The sequence below is a fragment of the Stegostoma tigrinum genome, chromosome 31, assembly GCF_030684315.1.
Source record: "Stegostoma tigrinum isolate sSteTig4 chromosome 31, sSteTig4.hap1, whole genome shotgun sequence".
Lineage (NCBI taxonomy): Eukaryota > Metazoa > Chordata > Chondrichthyes > Orectolobiformes > Stegostomatidae > Stegostoma > Stegostoma tigrinum.
In genome coordinates, this window is record NC_081384.1 from 14,769,808 (window position 1) to 14,783,582 (window position 13,775).

The 13,775-nt window shown below is 44.5% G+C and overlaps 1 protein-coding gene across 10 annotated transcripts in view; it reads left to right on the top strand.

Moving 5' to 3' along the window:
* The first annotated feature begins 2,874 nt into the window (after positions 1 to 2,874).
* Positions 2,875 to 13,775, top strand: part of LOC125466310 (V-type proton ATPase 116 kDa subunit a 1) — a 52,802-nt gene continuing 41,901 nt past the window's right edge. For 5 of the 10 annotated variants that reach the window (XR_009442839.1, XM_048560650.2, XM_059638726.1 and 2 more), the window contains exon 1: positions 11,451 to 11,719. The gene's annotated coding sequence lies outside the window, so the exon portion shown is untranslated. The other 5 variants (XM_059638724.1, XM_048560649.2, XM_059638725.1 and 2 more) reach the window with 5 other exon arrangements.

Consider the following 13,775-nt stretch of genomic DNA (forward strand, 5'->3'; position numbering starts at 1 on the left):
CTCCTTTCAGAGCTTGAATTGTAATTGCCTGATTGCCGGGGTTGAGTGCTTTTCACAGTGTGTCTCTCGATTTGACCATGTATATGGTCTTACTAAAATTACAGCCTGTGGTTACTGAGATGACATGACTGAGTTTGTAAAAGTGCTACTCAGAATGTAGCAGCAGGCAGAAAGAGATAAGGCTGTACAGCTAATGCATGTGTATCTTGCAAAGTTGAAAGGTTTAGAGGATGAGCTTCACAACCTTCAAGAATTTTCACCTCTTCACCCCTTACATTTAACAGCGTTTTTTTTTAATGCCACTTTTCATAGAGAAGGTAAGATTGACATGTTTTGAATGATCATTTCAGGTCTAGTGTGTTTACCGTGATGTGCTGGAGTTTCAAGTTGCAAAAGGCATTAGGTTATCTTAGGGCTTCACACGATCCCAACAAAGCCACACCAAGCCACTGAGGAAACTTGCAAAAAAATGTGTTGGCTCAGAAACAAAACGAATCATTTTTGGCCCTGTAGGTTAAGATAGGGCCAGTCTAAATATCAAATTTTTACAAGGTCAACAGTGTTTAAAGGTGTATCAAAGACAGTAGGAACTGCAGATGCTGGAGAATCCAAGATAACAAGGTGTGAAGCTGGATGAATACAGCAGGTCAAGCAGCATCTTAGGAGCAAGAAAGCTATTATTATTCACAATCAGCTAGATGCATCTTTGAAAGCTATCCATGCATGTTTTAAAGCTATCCTGGCCAGTATACTGATCTGAGTCCAAAAGTATCTTTTTAATCATACAGCAATGGATTGTTTGATTAAATATTTTCATGAATGAGTATTTAGCCATAGTATGGGCAAAGGCAAAAATGAAAAAAAATTAGGATATAGTAATATATCTTAGCCAATATTACAATGGTATAAAATACAGGTTATTTGGTGTTAAGTACTCCTCAACTAAAGCCTTGGACTGTGGGGTTGAGAGAAAACAGTTAAAAAGTCAGCTAGGGAAACTCTAAAATGACCACCGAAGTCATCTAGGTATTTTAACAAATGAGTTTGAACATGATATGAGGCATGTGATAATGGGAACTGCAGATGCTGGAGAATCCAAGATAACAAAGTGTGAAGCTGGATGAACACAGCAGGCCAAGCAGCATCTCAGGAGCACAAAAGGGACCTTCCCCTGCAATCGCAGGGTGGGCCTAGACCCTTCATCAGAGAGGGGGATGGGGAGACGGGGAGGACCGAAGATGGAGAGAAAAGAAGATAGGTGGAGAGGAGAGTATAGGTGGGGAGGTAGGGAGGGGATAGGTCAGTCCGGGGAAGACAGACAGGTCAAGGAGGCGGGATGAGGTAGCAGGTAGGAAATAGAGGTGCGGCTTGGGGTGGGAGGAAGGGATGGGTGAGAGGAAGAACAGGTTAGGGAAGCGGAGACAGGCTGGGCTGGTTGTGTGGTGCAGTGGGGGGAGGGGACGAAATGGGCTGGTTTTGGGATGCAGTGGGGGAAGGGGAGATTTTGAAGTTGGTGAAGTCCACATTGATTCCATTGGGCTGCAGGGTTCCCAAGCGGAATATGAGTTGCTGTTCTTGCAACCTTCGGGTGGCATCATTGTGGCACTGCAGGAGGCCCATGATGGACATGTCATCTGAGGAATGGGAGGGGGAGTTAAAATGGTTTGCGACTGGGAGGTGCAGTTGTTTCTTGCAAACCAAGCAGAGGTGTTCTGCAAAGCGGTCCCCAAGCCTCCGCTTGGTTTCCCCAATGTAGAGGATGCCACACCGGGTACAATGGATACAGTATACCTCATTGGCAGATGTGCAGGTGAACCTCTGCTTAATGTGGAAGGTCATCTAGGGACCTGGGATGGGGGTGAGGGAGGAGGTATGGGGGCAAGTGTAGCATTTCCTGCAGTTGCAGGGGAAGGTGCCACGTTTGGTGGGGTTGGAGGGAAGTGTGGAGCAGACAAGGGAGTCATGGAGAGAGTGGTCTCTCCGGAAGGCAGACAAGGGTGGGGGAAAAATGTCTTGGGTGGTGGGGTCAGATTGTATATGGCGGAACTGTCAGAGGATGATGCGTTGTATCCAGAGGTTGGTGGGGTGGTATGTGAGAACAAGGGGGATCCTCTTGGGGTGGTTGTGGCGGGGGAAGAGTTTGAGGGATGTGTGGTGGGAAATGTGGGAGAGGCAGCCAAGGGCGTTCTCGACCACTGTGGGGGGAAGGTTGCGGTCCTGGAGCAGGTAGCACTTGAACCTGGGCTTTCTAGCCCAGAGGCAGGGACACTACCACATCATAAGAGCCCTCCAAAGTCATAGAACCTGAAAGCAGCCAAACTCAAAGGAATATACAAAGAAATGCTTAATGGCTAGGACTGATTACGACACAGGGAAAAGCTTGCCCTGGGGTAATTACCTGGACATTAAAATTCATCATCTGGAATACATAGCTCACACTGAAACCTTATTACTCTGGGACTAGACTTCTTGACTGCATGTATTGATGGAACAGGATACTTAAAACTGAAATCTTTGTGCCAAAGTGAAGACAGAAACCCCTCTATCTATCTATATCGAAAGATAACAGGTAATCTCTAACAATGGACAATCAAAACTCTTCGTAAGAAAATGAATTATTCCTGTTGTGAGCCAACAGCCCTGTTTCGACACATCGGAAACAACTCCTGAGTGTATATAAAGTGTATTTTTTTTTGCTACAGAAAAGAAACATCCTGAAACAGGGAGTAACACAGGAACACCAATAACAAAGACACTTCCTTTGGAAGTGGTATTCAGTTCTGCAAAAAAATGATGAACCCTGAGAACAAACCGACAATGAACCATGATCTTTTAAGAACATGGAAATCTACCAACAAGTGTCCAGTTCAATATATAATTCCTTCATCAAAAAACTGTAAGTGAATTTTTGATTCCACCACCCTTCACTGTATCCATCATTCTGTTCACTGGCATGAGAGTGTGGGCTTGTCAGTATGGCAAGAGTTCAGCTGCTGACTGGGGTTAATTGGTTATTTAAGTGATTGAATAAATATAAAGCAGTAACAGGGGCGTTTGTGGCACAGGGATAGTGCTGCTACCTCTAGGTCAGCAAGTTCAAATCCCATCTATCCCAGAAATGTACCATAACATGTCTGAAATATGTTTATTAGAAAAAAAGGGGAGTACAGGTAGTACTGGTTATGCAATGAATTGTCAGTGTGAGTATTCAATGAATTCTATTCACGCTGAAATGGTGCCTTACACATTTCACCAACAGGCTTAGATCTGATTTGACAGGCTCAACTGATTATGTGGAGGCTCTGCACTTAAAATCACATTTCTTTAAATTATCTGTAATATGAGATGAAATACGCAGTGTTCAGCGCAGTGACTTCATGGTTAGTACTAGAGATAATGGGAACTGCAGATGCTGGAGAATCCAAAACAACAAAATGTGAGGCTGGATGAATACAGCAGGCCAAGCGGCATCTCAGGAGCACAAAAGCTGACGTTTTGGGCCTAGACCCTTCATCAGAGAGGGGGATGGGGTGAGGGTTCTGGAATAAATAGGGAGAGAGGGGGAGGCGGACCGAAGATGGAGAGAAAAGAAGATAGGTGGAGGGAGTATAGGTGGGGAGGTAGGAGGGGATAGGTCAGTCCAGGGAAGACGGACAGGTCAAGGAGGTGGGATGAGGTTAGTAGGTAGATGGGGGTGTGGCTTGGGGTGGGAGGAAGGGATGGGTGAGAGGAAGAACCGGTTAGGGAGGCAGAGACAGGTTGGACTGGTTTTGGGATGCAGTAGGTGGAGGGGAAGAGCTGGGCTGGTTGTGTGGTGCAGTGGGGGGAGGGGACGAACTGGGCTGGTTTAGGGATGCAGTTGGGGAAGTGGAGATTTTGAAACTGGTGAAGTCCACATTGATACCATTAGGCTGCAGGGTTCCCAGGCGGAATATGAGTTGCTGTTCCTGCAACCTTCGGGGGGCATCATTGTGGCACTGCAGGAGGCCAATGATGGACATGTCATCTAAAGAATGGGAGGGGGAGTGGAAATGGTTTGCGACTGGGAGGTGCAGTAGTTTGTTGCGAACTGAGCGGAGGTGTTCTGCAAAGCGGTCTCCAAGCCTCCGCTTGGTTTCCCCAATGTAGAGGAAGCCACACCAGGTAGAGTGGATGCAGTATACCACGTTGGCAGATGTGCAGGTGAACCTCTGCTTAATGTGGAATGTCATCTTAGGGCCTGGGATAGGGGTGAGGGAGGAGGTGTGGGGGCAAGTGTAGCATTTCCTGCGGTTGCAGGGGAAGGTGCCGGGTGTGGTGGGGTTGGAGGGCAGTGTGGAGCGAACAAGGGAGTCACGGAGAGAGTGGTCTCTCCGGAACAGTCCCTCTTCTGCACCTACACAGGCCCCAAACCCCACTTCTTCCTCCGGTACATTGATGACTGTATCGGCGCCGCCTCTTGCTCCCCAGAGGAGCTCGAACAGTTCATCCACTTCACCAACACCTTCCATCCCAACCTTCAGTTCACCTGGGCCATCTCCAGCACATCCCTCACCTTCCTGGACCTCTCAGTCTCCATCTCAGGCAACCAGCTTGTAACTGATGTCCATTTCAAGCCCAACGACTCCCACAGCTACCTAGAGTACACCTCCTCCCACCCACCCTCTTGCAAAAATTCCATCCCCTATTCCCAATTCCTCTGCCTCCGCCGCATCTGGTCCCACGATAAGACATTCCACTCCCGCACATCCCAGATGTTCAAGTTCTTCCAGGACCGCAACTTTCCTCCCACAGTGATTGAGAACGCCCTCGACCGCGTCTCCCGTATTTCCCGCAACATGTCCCTCACACCCCGCCCCCGCCACAACTGCCCAAAGAGGATCCCCCTCGTTCTCACACACCACTCCACCAACCTCCGGATACAACGCATCATCCTCCGACACTTCCGCCATCTACAATCCGACCCCACCACCCAAGACATTTTGCATCCCCATCCCTGTCTGATTTCCGGAGAGACCACTCTCTCCGTGACTCCCTTGTTCGCTCCACACTGCCCTCCAACCCCACCACACCCGGCACCTTCCCCTGCAACTGCACGAAATCTTCCAGGGATGCCTAACCTGAAGAAGTTACCCTCCGGACCAACCTCAGGGAATCTCTCTCCCATTGCAACTCTCTTGTCTCCACCTATCTTCTTTTCCCTCCATCTTCGGTCCGCCTCCCCCTCTCTCCCTATTTATTCCAGAACCCTCACCCCATCCCCCTCTCTGATGAAGGGTCTAGGCCCGAAACGTCAGCTTTTGTGCTCCTGAGATGCTGCTTGGCCTGCTGTGTTCATCCAGCCTCACATTTTGTTGCCATGGTTAGTACTGCTGCCTCACTGTGTCAGGGACCCACGTTCAACCCCAGCCTTGGATGACCATCCATGGGGAGTTTGCATGTTCTCCCTGTATCTGTGTGGATTTTCTCTTTGGAGGGCGGGTGTGGACTTGTTGGGCTGAATGGCCTGTTTCCACACTGGAGGTACTCTATGATAGCAAGGATTCTTCATTTCACTGGCACCAGATTTTTACAAATAGGAAATGAAATTAAGGATAAATGCGGAATAATTTACACTCTGTACATGGAAAAACTGTGTGGAATATATTGGACTGAGAAATTCCTTTGTCTGACTGCTCCTTTTTCATCACCTTTTCCCCGTCAAAGACACCTTTCTTTCCACCTAGGGTCAGTTCAACAGTCGCCATCTGCTAGTGGAGATCCTAGAGATCTGCTCAGTTCCTTTACTCAGACCCTTCCATCACCTTTGCCACCGAAACTAGGATGTCCCAAATAGCATTTCCTTGTTTTAGAATTGGCATCCCAGCAATTACACATAGCATGCAATGATTGCATGCTAAACTGCTGCATGATTATCTGATTCAATTATTTGAGTCCATATTAATAGCAATGTTCTATTCTTGAAAGACCAATCAGGCAAATGATACAGGGGTGGAATCCAGCATTTGATCAAGGACTTCTCAGCTCCTACCTGTATGGATACCTAGCTATAGATCCAAGCTCTCTGGTGGAACCACCATGTTGGGGTCTATGTCAATCTGAGCTCCAGGAGTCATATGATCAGCAAAATGTATTGCTTCACGTTCTCCCTTCCAGCAGTTCCCCCAGCAATGTTTTCTGGGGTGAGATAGGCCTCCCTGCACAGAATGTGGCCTCTGGATTCACAAAATATTTATCACTTCTGGCTTCTGCGTCACTCACTGACTGCACTTCAGTTTAGCCATTACACACTGTCACTTCAGGTTCTGCAGAGTAAGTTGCATGTCTCCACATCATCCACCAGTTTCCTGGCTTCAAGCAAAACCCTGCCCTGACCCATTTTCTGAGATTACCTCCCAGCTATTGGTTCAACAACATAGGTGAGCCCTGGTTCCACCACTCCCCCCCCACCCCCCCCCCCCCCCCCCCACCCACCAAAATCAGCAATATCCAGCAGCTCAATGAACCTAGGGTTCAGGATCCACTACTTTCTGTATCTTATTCCAATACCATCTGATTTAAAAGGAATTCCCACGTAACAATTGGTAGATTAGTCCTGTTACTCTTGCGATTGATCAGTGATTTCTTCTCAGCGTTCTGTGTCAGTCCTCTTGCAGAGCATTTCGGGATTGCCTAGTTTAGCCTTACGAAATGCTCAGCTATCCATTCTTTGACCTGATCACCCAACATCAAAAGGTGTGGTGAGCACCAGGAGATTGTCCACAGGAAGGACTGAGTCTTGTTCAAACAAGAAATTGTGCAGAGCAGCCTGTGGATGAGTACGTGGTGCTATTATAAGCTCTGTTACTGATTAAATTGGAACATAAGGAGGTAGATACCACCCACTCTCTTCTAGGCCATCCCAACCATTCATACATACTCCCCACCTGCCTGTCGTATGAGAGCAATGAAATTTCTAGTCGTTGTTTGCATTTATAAAACACACTTTGTCTTTTTTGCAACATCCCAAATGCTTTAAAGCCAATGAGTTACTTCTAAACTTTTATAAATAATGGGATCTCTGAGGTGTATGCTCACACAGCCAAGTGGTAATCATGAAGCCACTGTGCAGATCTTTGAAAGCTGTGTCTTTTCAGATTCCAAATTTTTAAAAAATGCAAAGATATTTCATATTGAAATGAAAAGGTCACTCATAACAATAAAAACTTAGAGAGATTGCAGGAATAGCAACTCATATTCTACTTGGGAACCCTGCAGCCCAATGGTATCAATGTGGATTTCACCAATTTCAAAATCTCCCCTCCCCCCACTGCATCCCAAAACCAGTCCAGCTTGTACCCGCCTACCTAACCTGTTCTTCCTCTCACCTATCCCCTCCTCCCCCCTCAAGCCGCACCTCCATTTCCAACCTACTAACCTCATCCCGCCCCCTTGACCTGTCTGTCCTCCCCGGACTGACCTATCCCCTCCCTACCTCCCCAACCATACTCTCCTGTCCTCTATCCATCTTCGGTCTGCCTCCCCCTCTCTCCCTATTTATTTCAGAATCCTCTCCTTATCCCACTTTTCTGATGAAGGGTCTAGGCCTGAAACGTCAGCTTTTGTGCTCCCAAGATGCTGCTTGGCCTGCTGTGTTCATCCAGCTCCACACTTTGTTATCTTAGAGAGCTCATTGTTTGTTACATTATCAAAGGAATAATATAAGATGACTACTGGAAGCTTGCCCTCTTCCTCTAAATAGGGACATGGGACAGGACTTTAAGCCACTCCCCCACTGAGAACAGGCTAGCAGATATCGTGGAGAGGGTTGCAAAGCTGGGTGGAATGGCTGGAGTTAAGTCACAATGCCCATTGCCTACCTGCCTCCACTGGGGTCTTAGATATTTTGAATCAACTTGTTCAGACATGTTATGGCACACCACTGGAGCAGATGGGACTCCAATACTTCTAGCTTAAAGATAGGGATACTACCAGAAACCAAAAGAGTCATCAATTGGTCCTATCACAAATGGGACAATGTCAGGTGTCAGTCTGCCCTTAGATCAGTTCAGACCCTTCAATGTTCAATAAATGGCCTTAAGGGCTTTTCCCCCACAGTTGCTGATATTTCATCAGCGATAGATTGTGGTGAGGTGGCCAAGTCTACTCTGCTGGCCTGACTGAGAGCTCAGGAGGTGGGTGACCCTCTTGTCCACGTACCTTGTGCCCCAGGACGGGATTCTCTCCAGTAGATAGGACTGCTTCCACTCGATCAACTCCATGAACACTGCCTCTTACCAGAGCCTGCCTCCATGTGCTAGAAGTCTCCATCACTGATCCAGTTCCATGGTTTGCTGCAGCCCAGTGCTGGTGGTGCTTTTGGGACTGAAGAGCTGTGAACTTCTGCTTAGCTGTTAAGTCTTTGCAGAGAACATTCAACCAATTCCTTGAACCATACAAAATAACATTGTTGCTTCCAAGGCTAGTACTGCCTCTGTATTGAAAACCAGCCATTCAATATTTTGTATCCATCTGCTGAGAATTGGGAGTTTAATTAAAATGAAAGACAGAAACACGCATTCTTATAACAGCAAAATATTGAGGATGCTGCAAGTCTGAAATGAGAACAGTAAATGCTGGTCTGGTAGCAGCAGTGGAGAGAATCAGAGTCAACACTTTGACTCTAAGTGTCATACTTTAAATGTTAACTCTATTTCAAGAACTATTCTTAAACCTAATTTTAACTGGAACAAGGACTTGCCTTTATACAGTGTGTTTAATAGAGCATCCGAATGCAATTCAGAGAAATATTATCAAAAAATATTTGTCTCTGAACTATATTACTCAGAAGAAGGTCTTGGAACCAATGACCAAAGGTTTGCTCAAAAGTGTGGTGTTTTAGAAGGGCCTGGAGGTAAAAAAAAACTACCATAGAGTGACTAAGGGAGCTATTTCATAACGTTTCAGTCTTGGCATCTGAGCCACAAATGATAGAGTAGTTAATGTTAGAAGGATGACCCCAGATTTTTTTGAGAGTTTTGGATCTGGATAGCAAAGAGAAATGTATACAGCAAAGAGGCAGCAGAATAGAAGCAGGCAGAGAAGTGAAACACTTCATGTGGTACTTATGGGAAGAATAATGCTGCCACTGGTTCCCTTTCCTTGCTTCATCTATTTGGTTTACGGTGGTAGAGGAACAACCACTAGCGAATTTTAAAATTGTGGTTCGACATCATTCTTCATTGGGAGACATTTATGACACATAAGTTGCCTTTCATATCCAAAGCTACTCTCTTGTTTGACTGTAGAGCATCATCAGATTGAATGGAGCTCCAACCTTATTGAAGAATAGGGAGGTCTTGCTGCCACTATACAAGTTGGTGTGACTACCTCTGAACTACTGTGAGCAATTTGGGACAGTTCAAAAAAGGCTCACAAGGGATTGTCTTATTAGCAATGCTGAACAGATTTGGATTGTACTCATTAGAATTTAGATGAATGAGAAGTGATCTCATTCAGACATACAGGATTCTTAAGGGGGCTTGACAAGGTAAATGCTGAGAGGTTGCTTCCCCTTCTGTGAGAGTTAGGGCCAATGAACATTGTCTCAGAAACAAGGGCACAACTTTAAGTTGAGGAGGACCATCAGTTCAGCCATGATCCTACTGAATAGCATAGCAGACTCAAAGGGCCCCTTCTGTTTCTATTTTCTATGCTCTTTCCATTACTGTATGCAACACTTCATATTGCAAATCCATCAATGAAAATTTCCTTGGGCTACATCCTTTCCTTAGAAAGCAAGTTTTGCACAATTAGAACTGATTTCCTCTTCAAAATGTATATAGTCATAGATATTGCACGTTTTACTCCTTATCATGGATCTGCGTAGTTCAAGTTTAACTATAGCTGAGGTCCACGCCCACTGCACTATAATTAATTCTTACATGTCAGGTCATTGGGTTTCAGTTTTCACAAACAAGCTGAGACATGGATCCAAGATGCTGATATAAATTCTGAAATCCAATAAAAGCTTTAACTTATTCACTTGCCTTGCCACCTTAATTTTTGAGCATCTTAAGGGCTGCGTTACAACCACTTATTATTTGACAAGCTGATTTTTCCCCATGAGGGTGCAAGCTTTTGTTAGTTTTACCCGAGTTCTTTACTGAGCATTTTGCAGGTTGGCATGTGTGTTGGCTGAAAAATTTGTACGCTTCAAACATCTTAGAATTTTATTTAACTTTACAGTTCTTTGTGGAATGGCAGGAAAAGATCAATAATAAGCACTGAACAAAAGAATAATTGCAAAACATTACCCCAAACATCCTGTTACCTATCAGTTCAACATATCACCATGTTCCCTGGTCAAAAATCTCTATCTCAGGCTTGCTGCAATGTTTCAGCAAAGCTCAGCACAAGCTGCAAAAATATCTCATTTTCCATTTAGGGACCTTGCAACCTTGTCTTTATTTGCTTACAGGTTTAGGGTGCTGCTGGCTAGGCCAGCATTTATTGCCCTTCCCTAATTCCCCAGAGGAGAGTTGAGTCACCCACATTGTTGTGGGTCTGGAGTCACTTGTAGGCCAGACCATGTAAGGGTAGAAATGCTTCCCCTAAAGGTCTTTAGTGAACCAGATGGGGTTTTCCCCAACAATCAACAATGGACTCACTGTCATCATTAGATTCTTAAATCCAGATATTTTACTGAATTCAAATTCCACCATCTGCCAAGGTGGGATTCAAACACAGGATATTAGCTGGGTCTCTGTATTAACAGTCCAGTGATAATACCACTAGGCCATCACCTTTCCCTTATCAAATCAATATCAAGTTCAATAATTTTATGGCCCATGTACCTTCTTCAAGGTTCTTACACCAAACCCCAAACATCAGGCTTTGTCATTACATGGGTTGCTACCACAACCATTGACAGCCACTAATGACCCCTATTAGCTGCTACTGACTCTCCCAGCCTGACCTTTACTCATTCCTTTGTCTGTCCAAATACTTTTTTTCTCTCTCTGGGCCCCAGCTCCAACTATCGTTTATTCTTTCCCCATTCCTCAACCCCTTCTTCAGAATATATGTACCAAGCTTTTCATAGCTACACTCAATCCTGAAGAAGAACTACTGGATCCGAAACGTTAACTCTGCATAGATGCTGCCAAACCTGCAGAGTTTTTCCAGCAATTCCTCTTTCTGCGTCATTAGTGAGCACTTTGGGGCATAATCACTCCCAATTATTAATGGGCAGTAGAGCTGCATTGAGACACGCATGCGTCCTGCTGACGGGTCCCGACGAAAGCGCATGCGCACGTCTCCCACTTTGTTGTGGGGTGGAACAGATGCGCGCAGCTTCCCCAGCGGGTCAAGGAGGCGCACGCGCGAGCGCTCTGCGCAGGTGGGCAGGCAATATCACGTGATTGCGTCGCTGTCACGGAGCAGGGGGAAACGCTGACTGATGCGGTGGGAGGTAGAGATTAGGGGTAAATGATCTCTCTCTCTGTTGAAAATGTGTGTGCTGTGTCTTCGAATCGATTGGGAACGATGGTTGGGAGGAAGACAGTAGTTGCTAGCATTGATTGCCTGATTGCGGCGCAGTGGGATACCTTCGACCGGTTGACGTTGGCCCGAGTGGGGGATTTGGGGTGCGGTGGTGATGGACGGGGACATGGAGGGTCTCTGGCCTATACAGGCTGGTGAGGGCTGACCTCGACCTGAACGGTCTCTCCCGTTCGGGCTTCGGATGTAATTCTGCTTGGTATTCTACCCTTGCATTCCTCCTTCCTGATTGCATAATGCCGAGTCACCTGTATAATTCGACGAGAGAGGTTTTCAAGATGCCTTTTAAATTGAGGTGGTGAAATGGACGGGAAGGGAGGGGTTTAAAATTTGCTTAAGTGGTTGGGAGGATTTTACTTTTAAAGCCTTCCCTCTGTGTAATACCTGTAATATAGATGCGCTGCTGATCCGGGTATTGTCGACACGATAATGTTAAACCGGAGCTGCTCTGTTTTTCTTTAGAAATCTAATTTGACCCTGACATACAGCCGTAAACATCCAATATGTAATCTGGTGTATGTGCTATAAAAAAACCTCAAAAGCGAATAATTTTGAAAATTAATGAATTGAATGGGCGTTTTTATTAGATTGGATGAATAGCGGTTGACACTATAAGATTCTTAAGCATTGTAAATGTATTTAGTATTACTTTAAAAATACATTTTCACAGAATAAGTCAAAATTTTTGTAGTTTGGTTTGTAACTTCTGTTCTTTTAGACCAGAATCTGTTCTATCACTAAATCTGCCTCTTTTCAGCACTATAATGTTACTGACTCCTGTTTCAGCTCAACTGTAGAAATCCTCCATGTATTTGTTCTGACTGGGCTTTATGACTTCAGTTGGTTTGCTTTTTTTTTAAAACCCTACAGCAACTTAACTAGTTCAGGCCTCTGTGCCTGTGACCTAACTTGCACCAGATCCTACTTCATCCATCACTGTGCTCCCTGACTTATTACTGACCATCAGCAGCAACACCTTGGTTTTATTTTTAAAACAGTCATTTTCAGTCTGTCCTTCTCCTTGTTGCTCCTTTTTTTTCTGTAATCTGTTACAACTCTAAAACCCGTTCACTTCTGTTGTACTGACCTGCCTGTTTGTTTTTGATCATACCACCATTGACAGCAATATCGTCAATTGCCACAACTTTGTGGTGTGGAATTACCACTCTGTTCCTTTCTTTCTTCCTTCAAGATGGTCCATAAAACAATCCCCTTTGACCAAGATCGCCTTATGGCTTGATTGCTTGCTTAATAATGCATCTCCAAACCACCTTGGGCTGTTTTAATACATAAAGGGTTCTAGTTTATATACAAGTTATTTCCTACATTGCGATGAATGATGTTGAATTGGAAGAGGCTTTAACTTGTGTTGAACAGTTTCATATCCTTCTAATTGTATTCACATCTACAATCTTGATGTCAAATATATTAATTCTTCTATAATGGGTGAAAGTATTGCCAAATTATTAATACCGTCCTTTGGATGCAATCCGGAACATGTTACTTGGATATGGAGAAGATCTATTGTTGTAGTTTCGAGAGATTGTTTCATAAACTATAATTACAGAAGTATTCATGGTTAAAACAAAAGGACACTGGAAAATTTTAAAACACATTACTTTATATAACTTCAGGATAAACCAGAAACCTTGTTGAGGAAAAAATAATTTTAAAATGTGGAGCAAAGGTATTGAATTTATATTATAAAGATCATAACAGTCATGGCTAGAAAATGCACAATCTTTCAATATTACAGCATACTGAACTCCTGTTTATAAGAGTCATACAGCATGGAAACAGATCCTTCAGTTCCACCAGTCCATGATGACCATAATCCCAACTAAACTAGCCCCACCTGCCTGCGCCTGGCATATATCTTTCCAAACATTTCTTATTTGTGTACGTATTCTAAGAAACAGATGACAAATGCACATTATTGCTGGTTATTAGATTAAGTCTCAAATGAAAATTGTGTACAACGGTGGTATTGTTTGAAATCTATGAATATCATTATTCTGTTATGGTAATTGATTCTGAAAGTAAAACCACTGCTATATATGCATTGTATGCGTAGATTTCATGGACATAGGAGAACTCTACAGTGTCTTTACTGGGGACCTTGAAGCCTCCATAATAAAGATCTTAAAAAGTGACTCTTCTTTGTTAGCTAAGACTGATAGCAGGGGAAATGATTGTCACAAATTGGTGAAGATCTATTTATTGTATCTGTTTCCAAATCTGTCAATTATTTCCTG